The following is a 26,905-nucleotide window of genomic DNA, read 5'->3' as shown; positions in this document are numbered from 1 at the left end:
AGATGTGGCTACAGTATAGCACAAGTCCATCATTCCAAGAGGGGTGGCCTTCGAGAAACCAAACAATGAGGAAAAAAAGTAACATATGCATAACTTGTTTCGTAATGGACTTCTCATTCTCCGGGGGTTGTTTCGGAACACAAAGACAGTGCACATCTGGCGCACACAGGACAGGGGGGAAGCCAGCAGGGAAGATAGGGAGAATGGGACCAAAGAGGTTCCAGCTGAGCCAGATTATCATTCTCAGGGCAACAGGTGGCTCTGCAGCCACCACACTGGAACTCAATACCATGCAGGAGGGCCCCGGGCCCCAATCCCAGCCCCCGACTCTGGCCCCTGATCAACGGAGCATCTTCCAAAAAGTAGCCAATTAGGTAAAAATGTGAAATGCAAGAACCCATTAGTGTGCATGTGTGTGTGTATATGTGTATGTGTATGTGTGTGTGTGTGTGTATATGTGTATGTGTATGTGTATGTGTGTGTGTGTGTGTGTGTGTGTGTGTGTGTGTGTGTGTGTGTGTGTGTGTGTGTGTGTGTGTGTGTGTGTGTGTGTGTGTGTGTGTGTGTGTGTGTCGCTGTGCGTGTCTCTGTGTGTGTGCTTGGCCAAATACAAATAACGATAATAATAATAACAACGATTATTACACCGATAAATAGGATGAAAAAAGGGTATCTCATGCTTATCTGAAAATGTGAGGCCATTCTCCTCACGTGTCATTATTGTCATTATTGAAATCAACATGTTAAGCATAGTTATTGGACAATTGCTCATTAGGATGGAAATTTATGAAGTCGGTGTTGAAAAGGCAACTTTTACATTTCCTTGCTGTAAAACAGTATATGGGCAGATATATCGGTACGTTTTGTCCCCCCAAAAAATCTAAGTTGGTATCGAACCCAAATAAACATATCGGTCGGGGTCTAATTGGAAGGTCTTATAGTTTGTCAGTAAGTACTAAACCCAAAGGAAACTGGCTCTAGCCATTTTTATTCCCAGAAAATCACTACATAGCTTTCAACTATTTCTTGGAGCACATACAGTTGAAGTTAGAAGTTTACATACACTTACGTTGGAGTCATTAAAACTCATTTTTCAATCACTCCACAAATTTCTTGTTAACAAACTATAGTTTTGGCAAGTCTGTTAGGACATCTACTTTGTGCATGACACAAGTCATTTTTCCAACAATTGTTATCAGACACATTATTTAACTTATAATTCACTGTATCACAATTCCAGTGGGTCAGAAGTTTACATACACTAAGTTGACTGTGCCTTTAAACAGCTTGGAAAATTCCAGAAAATTCCGTCATGGCTGTAGAAGCTTCTGATAGGCTAACTGACATCATTTTAGTCAATTGGAGGCGTACCTGTGGATGCATTTCAAGGCCTACCTTCAAACGCAGTGCCTCTTTGCTTGACATCATGGGAAAATCAAAAGAAATCAGCCAAGACCTCAGAAAAAAAATTGTAGACCTCCACAAGTCTGGTTCATCCTTGGGAGCAATTTCCAAACGCCTGAAGGGACCACGTTAATCTGTACAAAGAAGAGTACGCAAGTATAAACACTATGGGACCACGTAGGCGTCATACCGCTCAGGAAGGAGACGCGTTCTGTCTCCTAGAGATGAACGCACTTTGGTGTGAAAAGTGCAAATCAATCCAAGAACAACAGCAAAGGACCTTGTGAAGATGCTGGAGGAAACAGGTACAAAAGTATCTATATCCACAGTAAAATGAGTCCTATATCGACATAACCTGAAAGGCCACTTAGCAAGGAAGAAGCCACTGCTCCAAAACCGCCATAATAAAGCAAGACTACGGTTTGCAACTGCACATGGGGACAAAGATTGGACTTTTTGAAGAAATGTCCTCTGGTCTGTTGAAACAAAAATAGAACTGTTTGGCCATAATGACCATCATTATGTTTGGAGGAAAAAGGGGGAGGCTTGCAAGCCGAAGAACACCATCCCAATTGGGAAGCACGGGGGTGGCAGCATCATGTTGTGTGGGTGCTTTGCTGCAGGAGGGACTGGTGCACTTCACAAAATAGATGGCATCATGAGGATGGAAAATTATGTTGCTATATTGAAGCAACATCTCAAGACATCAGTCAGGAAGTTAAAGCTTGGTCGCAAATGGGTCTTCCAAATGGACATTGACCCCAAGCATACTTCCAAAGTTGTGGCAAAATGGCTTAAGGACAACAAAGTCAAGGTATTGGAGTGGCCATCACAAAGCCCTAACCTCAATCCTATACAAAACTGAAAAAGCGCGTGCGAGCAAGGAGGCCTACAAACCTGACTCAGGTACACCAGCTCTGTCAGGAGGAATGGGACAAAATTCACCCAACTTATTGTGGGAAGCTTGTGGAAGGCTACCTGTAACGTTTGACCCAAGTTAAACAATTTAAAGGCAGTGCTACCAAATACTAATTGAGTGTATGTAAACTTCTGACCCACTGGGAATGTGACGAAAGAAATAAAAGCTGAAATAAATCATTCTCTCTACTATTATTCTGATATTTCACGTTCTTAAAATAAAGTGGTGATCCTAACTGACCTAAGACAGGGAATTTTTACTAGGATTAAATGTCAGGAATTGTGAAAAGCTGAGTTTAAATGTATTTGGCTAAGGTGTATGTAAACTTCCCACTTCAGCTGTAGATGTTGTTGAGGACAATTTAGATTGACTATAGTATAGCAAGGGTTTTACAGCTTACTAATAGTGCATCTCACCACACTGTACAGGACAAAGTGAGGGTAGCACAGTACCAGTTCATTCAAATCTGTTGAAAACTGATATTGATCTCAATTATCCATTCTCAGAAAGGTGTAAACACAGAAGAATTCTGTTCATCTGGAAGGCCTCGCATATATAAACCATCGATGAATCGATAAATGCTGCTTTGGAGATGGAAAATGGCTGCTGGCACTGGGGGTCATAGCTGGTTGCCAATGCGGGTCTCCATCAGCACATGTCTGAATGTACATGGGTTGTTTGAGGACACAGTAATTTATGCTACTCGATCCTGACAAAAGACAGCCAGCAAGCGAGAGAGAGGGTGCCTGGCCCTGGGAATAAGCATGCCAGGAATGTTAAGAGCTGAGACTGCTGGCTCAGTGCTGCCTCCAGATGTGGGAAGAAAGGCTTTATGCTGGCTAGCTACCTGGAGAGGAGAGGCTGCAGTGCATGCTACTTAGCCTGTCTGTTGAGGTAGGAGGCAGGGAGGAAGGAGAGATGGACTGTGTCTCCAATCACACCCTATTCCGCATGTAGTGTACTACTTCCTATTGCTTATAGTGCACTACTTTTAACCAGAGTCATTCGTAAGTAAGTCACAACTTACTTGCCTTATAGTGCACTAGGCTACTTTTGACCAGAGCCAAAAATAGTTCAATATATAGGTGTGGCTCTGGTAGTGGATAGTACTGGTCCCCCCCCGCTCCTCTCCTTCACTCATGACAATGGCCATGTCCTCTGTTGAGTCCATAGTCCTTACTTTCCTTTGATTGACAACCATAAGCCTATAAACTAAGACTCTCCCAGACCGGTTTCAAACCCTGAAAACTTGCTAGCTAACATCCTTACTTGCATTTCGTGTGGGTATCCCCTCTACAAAATGAACAAAACAATTTTGGAACAAAAAACACATGATTATAAATAAACATCCAAAGTGTGAGGCCTGGGTTGAGAAAGACTATAGAGTTTTGAATGCATTTCATTTTGCGCATATTTTGATTGTATGTGTAATATGTAATTTGAGACCCTCAGCCTCTGCTATGGCTGGGGCTAGGAGAGCCATTACTGAGTAATGAATGTGTGACCTGAAGGTCTGCACCTGCTGTGGGGAGCCCACAACTTCCTCTCTCTCCTCAAGATCTGGAGGAGGCACATCATTTCTCTTCTGTGAATCACTTCCAGGACCTCTAAGACAGCAGCAACCAACAGTAGAGCTAGTGGGATCCTAAGGTAGGCAGGGCTGGAGGCACCACTGGGATTTTCACTTAAACTTTACCATTAGGAATGATGTACACAGGCATGCACGCACTGGGTAGAGCACAGGTGGCTGGTGGCATCTTCATTCGGGAGGTTGGGCTTATAGTATGGCTATAATGGAGTTAATGGAATGGTATCAAACACATGGTTTTTATGTTTTTTAATATCGTTCCATTTATTCCATCCATCATTATGACCGTCCTCCCCTCACCAGTCTCCTGTGGGGTACAGGATAGAGTATCTGCCCAGAAAATCAGGGGGTGTCAGCTAGGTTAATCTCAATCACTATCTACAACTGTAGAGATACTGTGTGTCTGTACACTCTTAGAAAATAGGGCTCCAAAAGGGTTATTTGTCTGTCCCCATAGGAGAACCCTTTTTGATTCCAGGTAGAACTCTTTTGGGTTCCATGTAGAACCCTTTGTGGAAAGGGTAAGGGTTAGGGAACCCAAAAGGGTTCTATTATGGGGACAGCCCAAGAACCGTTTTAGGTTCTAGATACCACCTTTTCGTCTAAGAGTGTATGCAGTGAGTGTCAGGATTTGGAAATATTCACCCTAACTCTCGTTATCATATACTGTAGGCTTATGGCGATGGTCCGTATTTCTCTTGCTACTGAGAGTCGAACTTGGGAGAGAGTTTGCTGGCTTCCCTCAAAACACATGTTTCCCATTAATTGTCGAAGGGAACGTTTTCCGATTAGAAGAGCCTGGGGGATTCCGCTAAAAGGACAAGGTCTCTAAATTGTATTCCATCACACATGAAAACAGAGCTCTGTCATCTTGACACAAACTACAGTACGGTTTTAAAGACCTCCAACTCTCAACCTCTAGAGACCCCTTTCTCAGAAAAATAAAAGCTGTTCTTTAAAACAATAGCGGTGGTGGGTATATGATAGCTTTTGAAAAATTACAAAACTTAATTGATACTGAAAATTGCATTTGTTTTGGTACTAGACCAGATGCTGCCCACACAGTCAGTTATGGGGTTATGCGTTGATAATAATCACATGAACATGTTCTGTGAGCCTTCCTGACATATCTACAGTACACAGTATGATGTGAGAGTGGTTCAAAAGACTGACGACACTTAGACCTGAACCATATTTGTAAAGGTTATTATTATTATTTTTTCTCTTTTTTTAATGGCTCCCGAGTGGTGCAGCGGTCTAAGGCACTGCATCCCAGCTAGAGGTGTCAATACAGACCCTGGTTCAATTCCAGGCTGTATCACAACCGGCTGTGATTTGGAGTCCCATTAGGTGGTGCACAATTGGCCCAGCGTTGTTAGGGTTTGGCCGAGGTAGGCCGTCTTTGTAAATAAGAATTTGTTCTTAACTGACTTGCCTAGTTAAATAAAGGTTAAATAAATACATTAAACATATAATACCCCTCCCTTCCTCTCCCTTCCTCTGTCTCTGTCCAAAAGGCTGATGACACTTTGACCAGAACCCATATACCCCTCTCACTTCTTCTCTTCCTCCCATTCTCTGTGTCTTTCCATCGTGCCAGGCCCCTGCTGGACTAGCTTTGTTTTTTAATAGGGGCTAATACTCAAGCCTGGCTCCTTCCCGTGGGGACGGGCCCTATGAATACCCCCAGTGTGTGCCTGCTCCCTCTCTCTGTTCCTGCTCATTCTCTCAGGGAATGCCAATGCCATGAGGTAAGGAGCCTTTGTACCAGACCAGAGCAACACACACACACACACACACACACACACACACACACACACACACACACACACACACACTGGTCAAGTGGTGCCAACGGCCCTCAGTAGGTACTATTGTAAACTCACTCACTCCCACTCACTCTTTCAAGCAGTACTGAATGTCCTGCAGAAAGTGTTTGGAATTTAGGAAGCGCATGGATATTTTTTCCCCCAACGTGCCCATTGTCTGAATCAATAAAGATTTCGAAGGTTGAATACCCACACAGGTTGACGGGAAAAAAAGCAAGGATGATTCCATAAGAGCTGTAACACTTTGTAAGACATTATACTATATCAGCTTTTGACATCATTGCGCTTAAATGTAGATAAGATTTTGGCTTCCGCATACTATGATGAGCTCTCGTCGTTTCGAGGGCTCCTCAATCCCACAATACCTCTTCATGGGCTCTGATCAGCCAGCGACCACACAGTGAGTGAGATTATTAAAACGGCCCCCGATGCAGCTCTGGGGGGCAGAGAGACAGAGAAAAGAGGGCAGTGTGTACCCCCAAGAGGGCATCCAAGGGGGTCTTTGTGTTCACAGGAGCATCTTCTCAGGCTAAACGAGGCCAGGCCAGGCCAGACCAGGCCAAGCTAAACAGGCTGCTAACAGAATGCTGAGCCAGCCATGTCTTTGTGCTGTGACCTCCTCTATTGCAGTGGGGCTTCACATAACTCTCTCCCCTTCTCTCTCTCTCTCTCTCTCGCTCTCTCTGACTCTGACTGTCTCTGACTCTCTGTCTCTCTCTGTCTCGCTCTGTCTCTGTCTGACTCTCTCTCTCGTCTCTCTCTGTCTCTCTGTCTTGTCTCTCTCTGTCTCTCTGTCTCTCTCTGTCTCTGACTGTCTCTGACTCTCTCTCTCTCTGTCTCTCTGTCTCTCTCTGTCTCTCTCTGTCTCTCTCTGTCTCTCTCTGTCTCTGACTCTCTCTCTCTCGTCTCTCCTCTTCTTTTGGAGGTGGAATCTTTCTCAAGGTCAGTACCAGTGGTTTCAAAGGATGAGAGCGCTGGAAAGAGAGAAAGAGAGAAAGGAGAGGATTGTGTCCTCAATCGATATACAAAAGGACTAGAGACATCCTTGTGGACAGGCATTGGACGGGTTTGAGAAGGGTTTGGACTGGAGACTTGGGTTTTGCGTGTCAATGGAAGTGACTAGAGAGATGAATGACTTTCAGCTCTTCAGTAATTTTTGGTCATGCTAAACAGGTGACCCACAGCTGATTATAATAAATACCTTTACCTAGTCATTTCGATTGCTGACATACAGTATTTCCGATAAAACCTCACGTAACTTTACAATTCATCGTATGCACAGTCGGAAATCACATTTTGATAGAGTAGGGTCAGGTCGACAAAATAATTACTGAGTATGAATCAAAGTAGGGAAAACAAAGACACGGAGAGTTTCAGAGTAGACCTAGATATCATGATCCTAGCCATATTATCATATACCGGAACAAAATGATGAAATGGGCATCCTCACAAAGGGCACTCAAACAGTGGGATTAGAGAAAACATGCACTGACCTGCTTACACTCGTCTCTCTCTCAGTCTCTCCTCAGTCCACAGCCTCTAGAATACAGCATCTGCAAATGGAAACAAAGGTCTGGTCAGATCAGGTGAAACAGGCCAAAGAACAGAATTAAATATAACATTTTCTCTATAGTATATGGGCCAAAGCATATAACGGAAAAGCTTCCAGAAAATAGATGAAATAATGTACAGTACCATATCATCATATCAACCCACGTGACCCTACAGCGTTGTGTATACCATTAGCGATGGACCACGTGACCCTACAGCGCTGTGTATACCATTAGCGATGGACCACGTGACCCTACAGCGCTGTGTATACCATTAGCGATGGACCATGTGACCCTACAGCGCTGTGTATACCATTAGCGATGGACCATGTGACCCTACAGCGTTGTGTATACCATTAGCGATGGACCATGTGACCCTACAGCGCTGTGTATACCATTAGCGATGGACCATGTGACCCTACAGCGTTGTGTATACCATTAGCGATGGACCATGTGACCCTACAGCGCTGTGTATATTATTAGCGATAGACCATGTGACCCTACAGCGCTGTGTATATTATTAGCGATGGACCATGTGACCCTACAGCGCTGTGTATATTATTAGCGATGGACCATGTGACCCTACAGCGCTGTGTATATTATTAGCGATAGACCATGTGACCCTACAGCGCTGTGTATACCATTAGCGATGGACCATGTGACCCTACAGCGCTGTGTATACCATTAGCGATGGACCATGTGACCCTACAGCGCTGTGTATACCATTAGCGATGGACCATGTGACCCTACAGCGCTGTGTATACCATTAGCGATGGACCATGTGACCCTACAGCGCTGTGTATATTATTAGCGATAGACCATGTGACCCTACAGCGCTGTGTATACCATTAGCGATGGACCATGTGACCCTACAGCGTTGTGTATACCATTAGCGATGGACCATGTGACCCTACAGCGCTGTGTATATTATTAGCGATAGACCATGTGACCCTACAGCGCTGTGTATACCATTAGCGATGGACCATGTGACCCTACAGCGCTGTGTATACCATTAGCGATGGACCATGTGACCCTACAGCGCTGTGTATACCATTAGCGATGGACCATGTGACCCTACAGCGCTGTGTATACCATTAGCGATGGACCATGTGACCTTACAGCGCTGTGTATACCATTAGCGATGGACCATGTGACCCTACAGCGCTGTGTATACCATTAGCGATGGACCATGTGACCCTACAGCGCTGTGTATATTATTAGCGATAGACCATGTGACCCTACAGCGCTGTGTATATTATTAGCGATGGACCATGTGACCCTACAGCGCTGTGTATACCATTAGCGATAGACCATGTGACCCTACAGCGCTGTGTATACCATTAGCGATGGACCATGTGACCCTACAGCGCTGTGTATACCATTAGCGATGGACCATGTGACTCTACAGCGCTGTGTATACCATTAGCGATGGACCATGTGACCCTACAGCGCTGTGTATACCATTAGCGATGGACCATGTGACCCTACAGCGCTGTGTATATTATTAGCGATAGACCATGTGACCCTACAGCGCTGTGTATACCATTAGCGATGGACCATGTGACCCTACAGCGTTGTGTATACCATTAGCGATGGACCATGTGACCCTACAGCGCTGTGTATATTATTAGCGATAGACCATGTGACCCTACAGCGCTGTGTATACCATTAGCGATGGACCATGTGACCCTACAGCGCTGTGTATACCATTAGCGATGGACCATGTGACCCTACAGCGCTGTGTATACCATTAGCGATGGACCATGTGACCCTACAGCGCTGTGTATACCATTAGCGATGGACCATGTGACCTTACAGCGCTGTGTATACCATTAGCGATGGACCATGTGACCCTACAGCGCTGTGTATACCATTAGCGATGGACCATGTGACCCTACAGCGCTGTGTATATTATTAGCGATAGACCATGTGACCCTACAGCGCTGTGTATACCATTAGCAATGGACCATTTGACCCTACAGCGCTGTGTATATTATTAGCGATAGACCATGTGACCCTACAGCGCTGTGTATACCATTAGTGATGGACCATGTGTCCCTACCGCGCTGTGTATATTATTAGCGATAGACTATGTGACCATGCTGCAGCGGTATAGCTGAGCAGGTTGTTGACTCGTTTGGCTAATGGAGGGGAGTACAGTATAGCGACAATAACATTTCCCACTGCTCATTTGCATTAAGGCAAATTAATAACATATCGAAAACCACAAGCAAAGAAGAATTCAAGTAACACTTCCTCCATGTAATATCGCACGACAGAGGATATTTCAGGAATTTTCCTGAAATGACAGTGAAATGACAAACTCCCACTTAGTCTTTGAAATGCACTTGATCACATGACACCAGGAGAGCCTTCGGTGGTCAATTGTATGCAGCACTAGTAGCGCAATCAAAAGCTCTTAACAGACTCGCTTAACAGACTTGCGTTGACTCTTTCTTTTGACGTAGGCTACTTCACATACTCAGCCTGTGACCTCTGCACATAATAAAACCCAACTAATTATCCTCAATGCCTGAAGTACCAAGAGAGTATCGTCTGTTCCAGATTGGCTAGGCTCTGGGCTCTACACATAGGCCTGTGAGGTCCGCTAGGTTCTGGGTTCTACACATAATCCTGTGGTCTGCTAGGTTCTGGGTTCTACACATTATCTTGTGGTCTGCTAGGTTCTGGGTTCTACACATTATCTTGTGGTCTGCTAGGCTCTGGGTTCTACACATATTCCCGAGGTTGGCTAGGCTCTGGGTTCTACACATAATCCTGTAGTCTGCTAGGCTCTGGGTTCTACACATTATCCTGTGGTCGGCTAGGCTCTGGGTTCTACACATAATCCTGTGGTCTGCTAGGCTCTGGGTTCTACACATAATCCTGTGGTCGGATAGGCTCTGGGTTCTACACATAATCCTGTGGTCTGCTAGGCTCTGGGTTCTACACATAATCATGTGGTCTGCTAGGCTCTGGGTTCTACACATAATCCTGTGGTCTACTAGGCTCCGGGTTCTACATATAATCCTGTGGTCGGCTAGGCTCTGGGTTCTACACATAATCCTGTGACAGCATGGCGGGAAGCCATCGAAAGAGCAACCAAAGTAGAGACAAGGAAAAAGACTGTACCCCAGGGAAATCGCAGCATGTATGGTATGGTATGGTAAATTGTAGTTCTCCGATGATCCAAATGCATGGTATAGGATTATGTTCACTAATGTTGGTGTTCATCTCTAGCTTTGTCTCCAATCTTGGCTGGTAGCTATCCTTGCTCCCTAGCAGTTTGGTTGATGGCATATGCTTTACTGCTTATGGATGTGTTATTAAGTCCTTATGTAAGGTACCCTCAAACAGAGTGTTACCTAATGTAGATTAGTAAGACAAAAAGTGGTCTGAAACATCACCATCGCTATCATTCCAACACAACCACGTATACAGTGCATTTGGAAAGTATTCAGACCCCTTCACTTTTTCCACATTTTGTTATGTTACAGCCTTATTCTAAAATTGATTAAATAACATTTTCCTCATCAATCTACACACAATACCCCATAATGACAAAGCAAAAACTGTTTTTTGTCATTTTTGCACAAAATAAAAAATAAAACAAATAATACCTCGAAACTGAGCTGCTTTGATCATCCTTGAGATTGGAGTGATTGGAGTCCACCTGTGGTCAATTCAATTGATTGGACATGATTTGGAAAGGCACACACCTGTCTATATAAGGTCCCACAGTTGACAGTGCATGTCAGAGCAAAAACCAAGCCATGAGGTCAAAGGAATTGTCTATTGAGATCCGAGACAGGATTGTGTTGGGGCACAGATCTGGGGAGGGGTACCAAAAACTTTTTGCAACATTAAAGGTCCCCAAGAACACAGTGGCCTCCATCATTTTTAAATGGAAGAAGTTTGGAACCACCAAGACTCTTCCTAGAGCTGGCCGCCGGCCAAACCAATCAATCGGGGGAGAAGGGCCTTGGTCAGGGAGGTGACCAAGAACCCAATGGTCACTCTGACAGAGCTCCAGAGTTCCTCTGTGGAGAAGGGAGAACCTTCCAGAAGGACAACCATCTCTGCAGTACTCCACCAATCAGCCTTTATGTTAGAGCTTGACAGGATCTGCAGAGAAGAATAGGAGAAACTCCCCAAATACAGGTGTGCCAAGCTTGTAGCGTCATACCCAAGAAGACTCGAGGCTGTAATATCTGACAAAGGTGCTTCAACAAAGCAAGTTTTCATTTTTAATACATTTGCAAAAATGTAAAAAAAACAGTTTTTGCTTTGTCATAATGGGGTATTGATGAGAGAAAAAAAACAATTTAATCCATTTTAGAATAAGGCTGTAACTTAACAATATGTGGAAAAAGTCAAGGGGTCTTAATAGTTTCCGAATGCACTGTACACACTATAGCACTACAGAAGGCTTTTAATGGCCACCTAAAATGTTTAAGAAGTGACACACAGAGGGGGTTAGGACATGATCTATCTAAGTACACAGCAACATGTTCAGTCCCAACCCAGATGGAAATTAGGGTCAGTCATGTCTATGAGAAAGGGACTGTGACCGCTTAATGTACAAAGAGTTCTGAAGAGAAAATGACACAAAAATACACTGAAATACATTATTCCCATTTGATACTGTTTTAACCTCCAATAATGTGTTTGATCTATTTTGGAAAAAGCTTAAAAAGCAACATTTGCAGACTTCAACAAAAGTTGAGTGGAGGAGGCCATCACAGCCCCCTGTCTCATTAAAGACAATGACCTTGATCAGCGTGATGGGACAGCTTGGCTCCAGATGAGAGGACAGCTATTTCCATACACTCCATTTATTTGTGTATCTGTTTTAAGAGACCTCCAGAAGGCAGTAGGCAGCGCCATGCTGATAAAGCATAAAAAGCCACTGAGTGTTTTCCCCTAGGGCAACAGCGATGGGACAAGTGGATCTGTGCCAGTGACTGACTGTTCAACTGGCGCCCAAGCTCCCCAGCTCGCTGGGTGCCCAACTACTCCACTGACTGACTGGCTGGCTGTTTAGTGCTTGGCTAGATGACTGACTGACTGGTTGGATGACTGACTTACTGGCTGGCTACCCGACTATTCCACTGATTGACTGACTGGCTGAATGACCGACTGGCTGAATGGCTGGATGACTGATTTACTGGCTGACCACAGAGAGCTCCGCTTAGCACCACCTCCCTGCCTGCGGGGACAGACTGCTTGAGCAAGTCTAAAAGAATGCCCGTCTGATAGCCCCTCTGAAAAACTCAGAGATCTTACTATGGATGTACAATGTTAGAGATACGGTATGGTATAACAGGGTCATTGTCACGGTCTGTTCCATAGAAGAGGGAAGAGAAGCTAGCATGTAATGCTGCATTCAAATGTTACTCTGAATCTCATTTTCTAGTTGGTGAAATCATAAATTGCTTGGTCGGTGTAATGAGATAGCTAGCCATTACAGTATGAGCAGAAGCTGAGCAAGCTAATGTTGCCAATCATAAATTAGCTTGCTAACATTGACAATATAGTTAAACTAGCTAAATAGCTACATTATTAAGGTTAGAAAATGTGAAAATGTGGAGGGTCATTCAGCTTGGAGGGCCGTTCATATTGTTTTTCCAAGTCGAAAAAATAAAACTTTCTCATTATTCTTACACCACTTAAATGCATCATAAACACTTGCAATAAACTCACAAACAATATGTTCAGTGACATTTGCTAAAATGGTTGTAATTCATGACGATGCCAACAACTACGATATGGGAAACTGTGGAACAGCAGCACCATGAAACAACTCATCTTTGTGCCCTCCATTTGATGGCCAATGAAAAACATAGTGGGCAATAACAAACACACAACCACGAAAAGAATCCAGTAGCACATTCCAAACAGTAACCAACAGATCTCATAAAACTCTGCACAGGCCAACCCAATATCCCCCTGGAGCTACACTTCAACAAGAATGAAAATATATGGAAAATGGGTTGCCGATTTCTTGGTAGGGATTTTATGTAAAGAAAATCCCATATTTGGTTCAGTATAATAATCCTGTCACTCTAGTGCAGACACACATTGTAAATTCCAAACGGAGACAAATACTTTCTGCTCTGTTGCTTCTCTTAATTACCGGTTACACTTCTCAATCCGAATTTCGGGTGGTCAGCGTCAAACTGAGCATGATAGCAAAGCAATAATTGGTTAATCATGTTGAATCCCGATGGCCAAGGCTGAGTGGGTGCAAGCACAATCGGAATGAACATTTATTTTCATAGAAAATATGTAGCTTCACAAAGAAATGCTGCATAAATTCAACAATGCCACATGGTAAAAGCTGGCACTGTGATGCACATTCTCCATCTTTTTATCCAAAGGACACAAGTCCTCAAGGACAGCTAGAGCCCACTAATAATAATAATCATGAAAATGGCCAGTTTCTGAATCTCAGAAAAGAGCAGTGCTTAGTCAGTGAGTTTCCATAATGTTTCCATAATCTGCATTTAATCACATTTAGATCCTTTTCAGAGGAGTTACGTATTAATGGCAGATTTACTTGCGCACAAGATTAACCAAGAGGAGCAGTACCACCTTTTGTTGTTATTTTAAGTTTCAAGTCTTCCAGCTGGAGAAGGCAAGAGCAACCACTTCAATAATTCAATTTCTCCTTTATTTGGATATGACTTGCTTAAATCCCTAAAATACGAGTGGATATAATTCAATATTTGTAACAGATACTGAGTAACATGTGCTACGACCTTGAAGTAAGCACTAAAGATATGTCTAGCGAGAAGTCCTGGCAAAATCTCTCAGAGCTGACAAACTGTAGTGTTTGCTAGCAGCGATGTTTAAAACTGACAGACATCTTAATTGCTGTTGGCTGTACAACAAACATATAGCTGTAGTACTATGTATTATGCTACATATCCATCCAAGCCTAGTCATTCGCTGTTTCTCTTTACTTGAGGAAGCTTCATTGTCAGACTAACCTTACTTCAAATATTCTCTCCATATTACATGATACCGTTGCACTGTAGAAGTCTGAAAAACACTTGTCCACGTGAGGCAGTTGGACAGAGTCTGACAGGGCCGTTGATCAGCCAGACTAAAAGGCTAGCTGTGTTGCTAGCTGATCCTCAGTTTTTCTTGACACTGAGCTGTGAGAGGGCGTTGGTGTTGGGGAGAGTTGAGAAGCCACCGGGTTCTCACCGTCACATTACTACTGTAGCTGCAGAGAGAGGGAGTGGTGGCGGCAGGACCAGATGGCTAGCTCTCTGGACTCAATATACCATCCCTCTGATAAACCCAGACAGAACCGTTACACTTTCCAAAAGAGAGCTGAAAGGAAATACAGGGAGGGAAAAAAGCAAAGGCTCGGCTTTCGCAAATCTTTAATTACCCAACTGTCGACTGCTTTTCAACCCCCCCCCCACCCCCCCCAGAGGATCCCTATACGACAGGCTTGCTCTGCTCAAGGCAGGGAATCAAAACTGTTAAAAAAGGAGGAAAAAACACATAAAAGATATGCAAATACAACTGTCTGGGGGCGACGACGAGCAATAACCAGCGTTGGGGTTCTGTCTGGCTATTTTTAGCTGGCGTCTCTTTGCAGACTCTGAAAGGTGTGTGATGACTTCCTTAAGCCCAGGATTTTATGTGCTACAGAGACAGCTTGGCTATGCAGATATGTCGGGAGAAATATTCCCCTTAATTGAGACACTTCACAAATGAAGCTGTCAAACCCAGTACAAACAGAATACAGTCAGAGTTGAAACTGGATTTCGTGGAAAGAGCTACTTTGGAGTCTTCACTCTTCACACATAAAAAAGTACAGCGTATAAAGTGATTAGCGAGGTTCGGAGTTGATCTTACAGAGCCGTTAGGCCGAAGCGCACAGATTCTCTCCCTATCTTGAATATAACCACTGGCAAGTGTACATGGCCCATAGGCAAAGCAAAAGAATAGGGTGTTATTTATGCTACTCCAAGGAAAAATAACATAGAAGTGGTATGAAATGATGAGGCTCATACTTGCCCTGAGAAGGACATTATTTTCCTCACTTACTCTGAGTCTACATTGGTGACAAGCAGTGTGGTCCACGTTTGACAACAACAAAATATATAAAAAGTGGACAAAATGCAATAGAAATCCCTCCAACACCGGATCTCCACAGTGGAATGTGGTTCTATTTCTCTACCATAAGCTGTCTCCAATGTTGTTTAGAGAATTTGGCAGAACGTCCAACCTCACAACCGCAGACCAGATGTAACCACGCCAGCCCAGGACGCCACATCCGGCTTCTTCACCTGCGGGATCGTTGGGGGGGGGGGGGGGGCTAAGGAGTATTTCTGTCTGTAATAAAGCCCTTTTGTGGTGAAAAACTCATTCTGATTGGCTGGCACTGGCTCCACGGTGGGAGGACCTTTCTGCCAAGTGGGTGGGCCTATGTCCTCCCAGGCCCACCCATGGCTGCACCCCTGCCCAGTCATGTGAAATCCATAGATTAGGGCCTGATGAATTTATAAAAATGTCCTTATTTCCTTATATGAACTGTAACTCAGGAAAAATATAGAAAATGTTGCATGTTGTGTTTTTTTAAATTTTTGTTCAGTATATTAGAGTTGAGGTGGAACTTGTCTGATTGAAACTGGTGTAAAAGGTCTAAAACCAGCACAGTTCTACCAAAGTAGCAACCTTTTCTCTTTTGTCATTGTTTACATGAAGTCAAGCCTTGAAAACAGCAAACTAGCTCAAAGTGTGATTCTCCTTTCTACATGTAACACAAAGAGGGCGTAAATAGGAACTATGATTACATTCAGTACAATACGTCACAAAACATGGTGCGTGTGTGTGTGTGTCCTACAGAAGGTACCTTAAAAAACTGGAGCACCAGCATGAATAGTTCTAGAGGGAAATACTGAGCATCAGATGGGAGGATTGACGGACCAACGTCAGCGTCCTGACCCAGGCAAACATCCCCAGCAAAGAATCCTAAATCATCGGGCACTCCAATGGACAGGATACTGTGTCTGCATGCTGACTCAAGGCTGCCCAAACAACTTCAGGTCGATGTCCACGTCAGTGAGGGAATCTAATTAGCATAATACAAAAATCCTCAGCAAAATCCGTCTGTTTAACCCTCAAACTACCGAATGGGGTCATTTTGATCATAGCCCAAAGGTGGTTTATTCAATTCTTCAAATTTTTCATGACTTTGTCAATAAACTTGTTCATAATAAATCAAAAATAATTGTTTCATGTTTCTGTATTAGTATGGACTTTTGTGGGAATTCCTATATACCCTTCAATATTCTATATTTGAAACTTGTTATGGTATTTGGGTTGTTTCACGAGCAGCGATGCTAATGCTGGCTGTGGGGTAAGTAAATAACCAAAACGAATGCATATTTTTGTTCATTGTCTCTCAGGCTCAATGGATGAATCACTTTTTGTCAATAAAATTAAGTATATTTCACATTTTTGTGTACTGCCCCTTTAAATGGCAGTTGTATTTAACCACAAGTATGACAAAAAAGTACATTTACTTTTTATTTAGAAAAAAGCTGCACATTAATTTTTGTTTGACAGAAAATGCTAATTGTCTGTAATTGTGCAAAAATAACAGTCTGTGTTGGTAATTATTTATTCTGTATAACATTATTTACATGTCTAATGATGTTTTGCTAGGAATGAAGTTGATATTGCTTTATGATTGTTGCTTTTTCCAATAATTTTTTATTGGGGTCAAAATGACCCCAGTTATTAATCCATGTATGCTAAATATGTTGGTATTAAGATGGTCAAAGGCTTAGACTCTTAGGGGTTATGAGGACACCTGCACCACACCGGCCATTGAAAAAACGACAAAAACGCACAGACCAACCCGCCAAGAAACCCATTCCCCTCCCCTCCAAAACTCACTTGCAGCGTCTGTAGACAGGTCTGAGACTCCAAAATCGGCTGGACCCACAACAATCAAGCCCCCTAAAAAACCTGTGAGGAAGAGATTACCCTTGAGGGATTGCTGATGATGCGCACGTGTATGTGTGTATGTGTGTTTGTGCGTGTGTACATGTGTGAGCATGTACAGTATAAGTTTTCATACATGCATGTGTGTGTATGTGCATGCATTTGTATGTGTGTGTGTGCATGTGCATGCATTTGTATGTGTGTGTGTGCATGTGTGAATGCATATGGACTGAAATGTTTAAGTGTGTGTATATGTGTGTGTGTGCGTGTGTGGTATTTACAGTATAACATAAGTGGTGCAGGGCAGCAAGAGAAGCAGCAGACGAAGGGAAGGCCAGTGGGTCTGACAGAAAGCAGAGCAACCAGGAAGAGGCAGTGCTGTGGCCTGGGGGGTATGAGTGGTGTCCAGGGGGACAGACGGAGAAAACTGAGCAGCTCTCACTGGGAAACAATATGCAGTTTCATCTGGGGGAGACATTTTGCAGCTCTCTCTCAGAGCCAGAGAGCCGACAGCACAAAGAGCTCCATTGTTTCTTCTGCAGCAACCTCACCGCTCCCAACTAGAGCAGCAGGGTCGAGGCACAGGACCTGCCAGGGGCTGTTAGAACCTGCTCCCACTGTGTGTGTGTGTGTGTGTGTGTGTGTGTGTGTGTGTGTGTGTGTGTGTGTATATCGGTTTTCTTCAATATAATGTTTCATGCTAGTTCTTGGTCAGGATTATCGTACCGTTACAGTGCATTCAGAAACAATTCAGACCCCTTGACTTTTTACACATTTTTTATACGTTACATACTTATTCTAAAATCGATTAAATAGTATTTTTTACTCATCAATCTACACACAATAACCCATAATGACAAAGCAAAAAAAGGTTTCTAGATTTCTTTGCAAAAAATACAAATAAAAACTGAAATATCACATTTACATGAGTATTCAGACCCTTTACTCAGTGCTTTGTTGAAGCACCTTTGGCAACGATTACAGCCTCGAGTCTTCTTGGGTATGACACTACAAGCTCGACACACCTGTATTTGGGGAGTTTCTCCCATTCTTCTCTGCAGATCCTCTCAAGCTCTCCGTCAAGTTGGATGGGGAGCGTCTCTGCACAGCTAATTTCAGGTCTCTCCAGAGATGTTTGCTCTGGCTGGGCCACTCAAGGACATTCAGAGACTTGTCCTGAAAACACTTGTGCGTTGTCTTGGCTGTGCTTAGGGTCGTTGTTCTGTTGAAAGGTGAACCTTCGCCCCAGTCTGAGGTCCTGAGCGCTCTGGAGCAGGTTTTCATCAAGGATCTCTTTGTTTTTTGCTCCATTCTTTTTTCCCCCGATCTTGACTAGTCTCCCAGTCCCTGCCCCTGAAAAACATCCCCACAGCATGATGCTGCCACCACCATGCTTCACCATAGGCATGGTGCCAAGTTTCCTCCAGAAATGATAGTGACGCTTGGCATTCAGGCCAAAGAGTTCAATCTTGGTTTTATCAGACCAGAGAATCTTGTTTCTCATGGTCAGAGTCCTTTAGGTGCCCTTTGGCAAACTCCAAGTGGGCTGTTATGTGCCTTTTACTGAGGAGTGGCTTCCATCTGGCCACTCTATAAAGGCCTGATTGGTTGAGAGCTGCAGAGATGGTTGTCCTTCTGAAGGTTCTCCCATCTCCACAGAGGATCTCTGGAGCTCTGTCAGAGTGACCATCAGGTACTTGGTCACCTCCCTGACCAAGGCCCTTCTCCCCCGATTGCTCAGTTTGGCCGGGCAGCCAGCTCTAGAAAGAGTCTTGGTGGTTCCAAATGGCCACTGTGTTCTTGGGGACCTTCAATGCTGCAGAAATGTTTTGGTACCCTTCCCCAGATCTGTGCTTCGACACAATCCTGTCTCGGAGCTCTACGGACAATTTCTTCGACCTCATGGCTTGGTTTTTGCTCTGACATGCACTGTCAACTGTGGGACCTTATTTAGACAGGTGTGTGCCATTCAGAATCATGTCTAATCAGTTCAATTTACCACAGGTGGACTCCAATCAAGTTGTAGAAACATCTCAAGGATGATCAATGGAAACAGGATGCAGCTGAGCTCAATTTCAAGTCTCATTGCAAAGGGTCTGAATACTTATGTAAATAAGGTATTTCTGGTTTTTTAAATCTATTTTAGAATAAGGCTGTAATGTAACAAAATGTGGAAAATGTTAAGGGGTCTGAATACTTTTCGAAGGTACTGTATCCGGTGTTTTTTCTGTACTGTATAAATGGAAGCGAGTTCTAACACTGTACCACACACTGTATGTGGTTCTAATGTTCCATACAGGGATGTGTTTCAGCGGGTTGTGTCAGTATCAGATCATGAACACACACACACACACACACACAGACACACACACAGACACACACACACACACACACACACACACACACACACACACACACACACACACACACACACACACACACACACACACACACACACACACACACACACACACAGACACAGACACAGACACAAGGCTACAGGACATAATGGAAAATCCTTTCATAAAGAAGTGCAGGTCACATCCTGAGAGGATCCAGCAGAATTCTAGTTTATAATGCTCTGGCAGGCAGGCTCGGTCTGTGGAGAGAGGAGGGGAGGAGAGGTAGAGGGAGGGAAAGGGAGAAGAAGGGAGGGGTGGTGAGGTCAGGAGAGGGAGAGAGGGAGGGAATAGATAAGATCAAAGGCTGGATGAGAGAATTCTTCAAACTCAAGGGGCGATGAGAAAATTAACAGACATGGAGGGCCGCGACTAATCAGCAGTTGGAAAATCCTAATGTTCCACTACCGGGTACGATCGTACTCCCCGTACAATGTGGGGAGACAAAGGCTTGCATCATTCCGCGAAGTCGAATTCCAATTTCAGAGAGGTGAAAACTAGTATGAGTGTAATAATGAAGGTGATTCGGTAAGCCACGGTAGTGTGTTGAGTAACCTTGTCTGAGACTTGTTGTTCGCTCCCCGAACGAATGCCTAGGCTTGAGCTCAGCGAGCTAACAGAGTTGAATAATGAATACAAGCTATTCTTCAGTACATACAGAGGAAATCAAGGTTACTGCTATCAATCACGGGTTGATAATTCTGTTTGATCAACTAGTTTAGCAGATGGGAAGAAGTTAGCTGTGTGTGTTAGGAACGGTGCGGTAGTGTTTAGCATGTTAGCTAACACCTGGTATTTTGTCCTCACCAACCATGACCATGGTTTTGGTAGGGTAATGGTTAGAATGCTAGCTTCATTAGCACAAAGTGTCATTGTTGTTGGGGATTGAATCCCGGGTCGGCCTTAAGCATTTATTAGATTCCAAGAACGTGTACGCATCTGTACAGCACTATTCTAGAATATCGGACCGTTGGCTTTCATACTTTTCGCTGCAATTTCTCCAACCTTCACCCCATTCAAATGAATAGAAGACGCGTATGCAGAACCCCACTGGTTGGGAATTTTGGGGATGTACGGGGTCTCAGAGCAGTGTACTGTAGCTACAGTACAGTGCATTCGGAAAGTATTCAGACCATTTAACTTTTTCCACATTTTGTTACGTTACAGCCTTATTCTAAAATGGATTTAAAAAAAGTATAATCCTCATCAATCTACATACAATACCTCATATTGACAAAGTGAAAACAGGTTTTTATACATTTTAGCAAAAAAATTAAAAATGCCTGTGGAAAGGGTCAAGGGGTCTGAATACTTTCCGAATGCACTGTATGTCACAATGGGCAACAGACTATGGGGTGTCCGCATCTTTGGACTCAACTGAATTACAGTTTACAGGCATGGCTTACTTCGCGGGTTCTCAAAGAAGGGTCCGCGGACCCCTTGGGGAGGTACTGCAGGGGGTCAGTATATATATATAATTACATATATGTTTTAATGAATATTACTAACAACAACAGATTCAACAAATTTTGGCAAAGGTATCGTGGAACAAGTTTTGAGGTTGTAATACAATACAACTTATTAATGTTAAAGGAGCTACATATATATTTTTTAAATGTAACTAGTTAAGAACAAATTCTTATTCACAAAGACTGCCTACCCCGGCCCAACTATGCACCGCCCTAACCCGCCCAATTACAGCCAGATGTGGCACAGTCTGGATTTGAACCAGGGACTGTAGTGACGCCTTTTGCACTGAGATGCAGTGCCTTAGACCGCTGCACCACTCAGGAGCCCACATTGCCCTGGGAGGTTCATAGGGATATTGACTTCCACAGAACTCCATACATTGTTCAACTCAATAATTCTTATAGTCCAGTTAAAAATAATAATAACATCAATGCAATGTAATTTAAGCTTTAAAACTGTATTTCTTTATCTCTGCCTCATGGCAATTTAAAAAAATTGCAGGATATTTGCTTTAAAGCTGTAACAACAAAAAGTATCTCTGCCCCATCTCTGCCCCAAAATTTGTAGAATTGAAAAATCGCTTGAAACCTGCAACATTTCTCTCCGATGCCAAGAGGCGGGCCTTTAACATGTTCCTTCCCAGGGTCCAAGACTTGGTTCATCCGGCCACGCACTGCCAAAGTCATAGTAGAACTCCTTGTATGCTATTTTTATCTCACTCGAGTTGTGTTCTGATTATAAGGGGTTCCCTGATGAATTTGCTATCACAAAAGGGTTCCCTGGTTCCCAAAAGTTTCAGAACCCCTGGTCTACCTAACGTTACACTACCAGTGTCTACAACGTTTCAGGTCATGGTCTCTACTATTTCTTTCCTTAAAGTCTGATTCACTCATGACAAACATCAAACCTTTGGTAAGCGATGTAGACGCTAGACATGCCACACTCTTTGCCATTATTATCTGGATTAATAGTGTTTCTCTGACCACAGCATACCAAGTAGTATGCAACATAAACCAATGAAACAATGACTGTACTGGGTATTAGGATTTTGAGTAGAATTGACAACCACATCCTCTATCAAAAAGAAAAATGCAGACATTCTTGTTTTAAGAGGCAATGGAAGTCCCCCAGCTCTTATTGGGTAATGACAGATTATCAGACTCCCTGACTGCCCAGGGAACTGCGCTGGTGGTCTTGCTATGGAGGCCTGGTAATGCACAGCACCATGCCATGCCAGAAGAGAGAGTGCAGAGCTAGACGGATGCTATGAGGTGGAACAGATACAGTAGACTATATTACATTGAGCCCTTTTTAAACTGACAAGTCAACAGCTGTTCCCATAGTAAAATCCTTCATCTGAAACATGCTCAGAACTGCTCTGTTTCAGTAGAGTTGTATGTTAATGCCAATAAAACCATGAGCTGTAATCATAGTTGTTTCTTCTTTGTTTAATTATCTATTGTTGGAGCCTAGATATTGCTGCTTTGCAGAGGTTCGCCGCCATATCAGCGGTAACTATTCACAAAAGTTATGCATTAAAAGTTTGGTGCTTAACTTCCCTCATTAGGTTTCAATAACTCATTTTCACTTTGCCAGGTTCATTAAAGCCTCTCGAAAATATTCAAAATGTGCCATCGTACATTTAATCTCCAAACAACGCTGCTGCTACTCTCTGTTATTATCATCTATGCATAGTCACTTTAATAACTCTGCCTGCATGTACATATTACCTCAATTACCTCGACTCTGTACCGGTACCCCATGTATATAGCCTCGCTATTGTTATTTGCTGCAGCTCTTTAATTATTTGTTACTTTTATTTCGTATTTTTTTTAGGTATTTTTCTTAAAACTGCGTTGTTGGTTAGGGGCTTGTAAAGTAAGCATTTCACTGTAAGGTCTACACCTGTTGTATTCGGCGCATGTGACAAATAAAATTTGATTTGAGATCCATGTCTCCCTGTAATCAGCTCCTCTCTGTCACCATTTCAAAGGCTCTCTCTAATTCCCTTTCTCTCTTCCTCTCTTTTCATTCTCTCTCCTCCTCTCTCTCTTTCTCTCACTCTCATTCCCCCACTCCCCCCTCTCTCTTCCACCCTCTTTCTCTCTCTGCCACAAAACACAGTCAGCTCTTATTGGCTGATAGTCTGTCTCGAATCACGCCAATACTCCCTGACTCATGCGTGGGTATTGGCTGGCACTGGCTCAGCTAATGGCAGGTGAGGCAGTAGCGCTGTGCTGTGCTGTTGTGTGCCACTTAATCAATGCCCTGCAGAAGTGCCAGACAGCTCAGCACTGGCAGCTCCCGCTGTGTTGGGCATGGCTAACCTTCTGGAGCCAGCAGCGCTGCATTGGGCATGGCATTTCTACACACAAACACACGCATACACGTGGACACACATACACATTAGTGATGGACACACACGCACAGGGGCACGCACACACCCAACCCCTTCCTCTTCAAAACACCCCACCCCCAAATCCCACATCAGCTCTAGTGGTGTGTTGTCGGGTACAGACAACGTATGCCAGGCTGGTCTGACGTATCCTACAACCCACGTCGCCCATCCTGCCTTGGATCAGGGACAACATCCAAGATGCCATCTCTCTCTCTGTCTCTCTCTCTCTAGCAGCTGCAGTAGCCATGAGCTGCAGTAAACAGTGGCTCTAGGCCCCAGACTGAAAACCCCTCAGCTTAAAGCTTTCAGCATTATCTCTGTAACCCCAAAGCAATTTGCTAGAGGCACTTGGCCTTTCCCGCCATCATCAAAATGTATTCCTGGCACCAGGTCTTTATCCCACTTCTCTCTCTTCTACGACGTGCTGCTGGGCTTTAACCTTGCAATGACTCCTCCTCCTCCGCACCAGGTTAATGCCTGGGATTGTTTGCCACGCTCACTCAGTCAAAGCCTTTCAAGCGTTCATCTGCTCAATCCATTGTTCATTTACAAAGAATTGTAATGGATGTCTGTGGTTGCAAGTGTTGTATACGACATGTACTTGAGGCTGGTTAGTGGGAGATGCCAAAAACAATAAACAGACTGCATTTTAAATTATGAATACTAAAGGTACAGTGAGGGAAAAAAGTATTTGATCCCCTGCTGATTTTGTACATTTGCCCATTGACAAAGAAATGATCAGTCTATAATTTTAATGGTAGTTTTATCTGAACAGTGAGAGACAGAATAACAACAAAAAAATCCAGAAAAACGCATGTGAAAAATGTTATAAAATGATTTGCATTTTAATGAGGGAAATAAGTATTTGACCCCTCTGCAAAACATGACTTAGTACTTGGTGGCAAAACCCTTGTTGGTAATCACAGAGGTCAGACATTTCTTGTAGTTGGCCACCAGGTTTGCACACATCGCAGGAGGGATTTTGTCCCACTCCTCTTTGCAGATCTTCTCCAAGTCATTAAGGCTGATGTTTGGCAACTCGAACCTTCAGCTCCCTCCACAGATTTTCTATTGGAATAAGGTCTGGAGACTGGCTAGGCCAATCCAGGACCTTGTGCTTCTTCTTGAGCCACTCATTTGTTGCCTTGGCTGTGTGTTTTGGGTCATTGTCATACCCATCCATTGTCATGCTGGAATACCCATCCACGTTCTCAACCAAGATTTGACGGTACATGGCCCCGTCCATCGTCCCTTTGATGCGGTGAAGTTGTCCTGTCCCCTTAGCAGAAAAACACCCCAAAAGCATAATGTTTACACCTCCATGTTTGACGGTGGGGATGGTTTTCTTGGGGTCATAGGCAGCATTCCTCCTCCTCCAAACACGGCGAGTTGAGTTGATGCCAAAGAGCTCAATTTTGGTCTCATCTGACCACAACACTTTCACCCAGTTGTCCTCTGAATCATTCAGATGTTCATTGGCAAACTTCAGAAGGGCATGTATATGTGCTTTCTTGAGCAGGGGGACCTTGCAGGCGCTGCAGGATTTCAGTCCTTCACGGCGTAGTATGTTACCAATTGTTTTCTTGGTGACAATGGTCCCAGCTGCCTTGAGATCATTGACAAGATCCTCCCGTGTAGTTCTGGGCTGATTCCGCACCGTTCTCATGATCATTGCAACTCCACAAGGTGAGATCTTGCATGGAGCCCCAGGCCGAGGGAGATTGATAGTTCTTTTGTGTTTCTTCCATTTGCAAATAATCGCACCAACTGTTGTCACCTTCTCACCAAGCGTGACGGTCTTGTAGCCCATTCCAGCCTTGTGTAGGTCTACAAGCTTGTCCCTGACATCCTTGGAGAGCTCTTTGGTCTTGGCCATGGTGGAGAGTTTGGAATCTAATTGATTGATTGCTTCTGTGGACAGGTGTCTTTTATACAGGTAACAAGCTGAGATTAGGAGCACTCCCTTTAAGAGTGTGCTCCTAGTCTCAGCTCGTTACCTGTATAAAAGACACCTGGGAGCCAGAAATCTTTCTGATTGAGAGGCGGTCAAATACCTATTTCCCTCATTAAAATGCAAGTCAATTTATAACATTTTTGACATGCGTTTTTCTGGATTTTTGTTGTTGTTATTCTGTCTCTCACTGTTCAAATAAACCTACCATTAAAATTATAGACTGATCATTTCTTTGTCAAGTGGGCAAACATACAAAATCAGCAGAGGATCAAATACTTTTTTCCCTCACTGTATAGGACTGGTCCAGCTGCTGCTGTCAGGGGCAGCAGGCAAACTCTGCTGGTGTCAGTATTGTGTGTTGGTACAGGGATTGTGTTATTGCTCACAAATAACATCCACGTAATGAGGACTATCATTATACGGTACTTGTGGTTTGGTATGGTAATTGACATACACAACACGACCCAAAGTATGTGGACACTTGTTCGTCGAACATCTCATTCCAAAATCATGGGTATTAATATGGAGTTGGTCCCCCCTTTGCTGCTATAACAGCTTCCACTCTTCTGGGAAGGCTTTCCACTAGATGTTGGTACATTGCTGCAGGGACTTGCTTCCATTCAGCCACACGAGCATTAGTGAGGATTAGGCTTGGCTCGCAGTTGGTGTTCCAATTCATCCCAAAGGTGTTCATTGGGGTTGAGGTCAGGGCTCTGTGCAGGCCAGTCAAGTTCTTCCACAATGATCTCGAAAAGCCATTTCTGTATGGACCTCGATTTGTGCATGGGGGCATTGTCATACTGAAACAAGAAAGGGCATTCCCCAAACTGTTGCCACAAAGTTGGAAGCACAGAATCATCTAGAATGTCATTGTATGCTGTAGCGTTAAGATTTCCCTTTACTAGAACTAAAGGGCCTAGCCTGAAACATGAAAAACAGCCCAAGATCATTACTCCTCATCCACCAAACTTTACAGTTGGCACTATGCATTGGGGTAGGTAGCGTTCTCCTGGTATCCATCGAACCCAGATTTGCCGGTCAGACAGCCAGATAGTGAAGCGTGATTAATTACTCCAGAGAACACGTTACCACTGCTCCAATGGCGGTGAGCTTTACACCACTCCAACCCAACGATGCTTGTCATTGCGCATGGTGATCTTAGGCTTGTGTGCGCCTGCTCGGCCATGGAATCCCATTTCATGAAGCTCCTGACGAACAGTTCTTGTGCTGTCGTTGCTTCCAGAGGCAGTTTGGAACTCGGAAGTGAGTGTTGCAACCGAGGACAGACGATTTTTACGTGCTTCAGCACTCGGGGGTCCAGTTCTATGAGTTTGGTGGCCTACTGTACCACTTCACAGCTGAGCCATTGTTTCTCCTAGACCAGGGATCATCAACTAGATTTAGCTGCGGATGGTCGGGGGG

At 43.9% G+C, this 26,905-nt stretch overlaps 1 long non-coding RNA gene across 1 annotated transcript in view; it reads right to left on the bottom strand.

Moving 5' to 3' along the window:
* Nucleotides 1-26,905, bottom strand: part of LOC115206197 (uncharacterized) — an 80,543-nt gene that overhangs the window by 12,648 nt on the left and 40,990 nt on the right. Inside the window, exon 3 of the long non-coding RNA XR_003880756.1 lies at nucleotides 7,234-7,293. This is a non-coding gene — a long non-coding RNA (uncharacterized LOC115206197). The remainder of the gene's footprint in view (nucleotides 1-7,233; nucleotides 7,294-26,905) is intronic.

The sequence above is a fragment of the Salmo trutta genome, chromosome 13, assembly GCF_901001165.1.
Source record: "Salmo trutta chromosome 13, fSalTru1.1, whole genome shotgun sequence".
Taxonomy (NCBI): Eukaryota; Metazoa; Chordata; class Actinopteri; order Salmoniformes; family Salmonidae; genus Salmo; species Salmo trutta.
Note: the sequence above shows the minus strand (reverse complement) of the source record. Positions and strands in the feature narration are given on the sequence as shown.